This window comes from Grammomys surdaster, unplaced genomic scaffold (assembly GCF_004785775.1).
Source record: "Grammomys surdaster isolate TR1022 unplaced genomic scaffold, NIH_TR_1.0 531, whole genome shotgun sequence".
Classification (NCBI taxonomy): Eukaryota; Metazoa; Chordata; class Mammalia; order Rodentia; family Muridae; genus Grammomys; species Grammomys surdaster.
The window spans coordinates 437,314-438,939 of NW_021604950.1; the positions used below are offsets into that span (position 1 = coordinate 437,314).

At 39.1% G+C, this 1,626-nt stretch overlaps 1 pseudogene; it reads left to right on the forward strand.

Moving 5' to 3' along the window:
* The window catches only part of LOC114633121, a 4,908-nt pseudogene extending 4,028 nt beyond the window's left edge, over positions 1–880 (forward strand).
* The last annotated feature ends 746 nt before the right edge of the window (positions 881–1,626 follow it).

The window sequence follows — 1,626 nt, forward strand, 5'->3', positions numbered from 1 at the left end:
TTTCTTTCTTTCTTCCTTTCACTCAAGCTAATGACACACATTGATTTGGTAAGCCTACAGTTAACACTTGTTTGGCATATAATCAAAAGTTTTAAAACTTCTACAACCACTATTTTATTAAATGTTCCTCATTTGGTATCTATTATTTTCATAGATCAACTGTTATTGAAACAAGTGATTTGCAAATATGGGTGGCTAAGTCATCAGAATTAACTATAAAGAAACCAATCCTTTGTTTCCAAGAGCAGATAGAGGCCAATCTCCCATGACCACAGCCTGTCTGCTAATGTTTGATCAAGGGACTTCACCCCTTTCTTTCTTTCTTTCTTTCTTTCTTTCTTTCTTTCTTTCTTTCTTTCTTTCTTTCTATTTATTTAGTTTCAAGTACTTTTTTAATTAAATAAGAATGTCACTTTTCTCCTTCTGTTTACTCTCTAAAACCATTCACATATGCCCGACTCAAATTCACTGACTTTTTTCTTATCATTTTTATATACAAAATATGTGTGTGTGTGTTTGCACACATATATAAATGCATTTTTGGTTTGAGTGTAATATGGTTCCAGGGCTGACCACCTTGCATTGGATAAGCAACAGTGTTGCTCATACTTGGGAAATACTAGTTCTTCTTCTTCCAGGAGACTCTAGCAGCCTGTAGATCTTTGTCTAGGGCCAGTACCTGTGAAAGTTTCCACTTCCACATTAGCATGTCTGTTCGTAGCAAGTCTGTTCAGGTTGCCATTGATCCAGACTTGCTTTTGCCACCATTTCTAGGAAAGACTATTTCATTGCCAACTTCCTTGAATTCTGTTTTTTTTTCCCCAATCTTTCTGCTTTGTCTTCCTAGATGTTCCCTGAGCTAAACCTGCAGGAGCTGTGATAATAGACTTATTCATTGTCGTTAAGCTCCCCCACAATCTGTAGATCTCTGTGTTGTGTGCAGTTGTGCTGTCTGTGATGGCCTACATCTGCTGTCAAGAGGAGCTTCTATGAGGAGGGTTGGTAGCCTTGTTTATCTCTAAGTGTAAGGCCCAGAATATACTTTGGAAGTGTGCTGGCCTAGCAAAGTGATGGTAATAAATTGTTTTCTAAGGTTCATGTCCTCACTGGTCTCTAGAAGTTGGCTATGTTTCTAGAACTATTAATGATTTTCCTACTGTTGAGGGAATTGGTTTTTACATCCAATAATACAGCTTTTGGTACCTCCAAGGGAAAGTGCTTCTACTGCACCTTTATAGCCAGCTTGCCATGCTCCCCTTTGTTGTGGTTTTTAAGTGCTGCAGCCTGATAGGACTATACAGATTCTGTCCCTCCTTGAGCAGCTTGTAGATGATTTTCTAGTACCATGGAAGCTAGACCACACAGCAAGGATGCTTTCAGTTCCGATTAACTCAAATAATGCATAACCTGTGTTGTAAGTGTGGCATCTCTAGTACCTATAACCTCTGAGAAGCAACCATGGCTCCATCTCTAGTCTATGTTGTTTTGAGAATCACTGGACTACCCTGAGCATCCCTCAGAAGGTAGCTTCTTATGCCTGCTCCCAGGGTTTGTTATTCTACATTTCTTGTGGGAGAACTGTCAGTCAAAGTGACACAGCCTTTTGTTCCAATTCAGTTTCAGGAA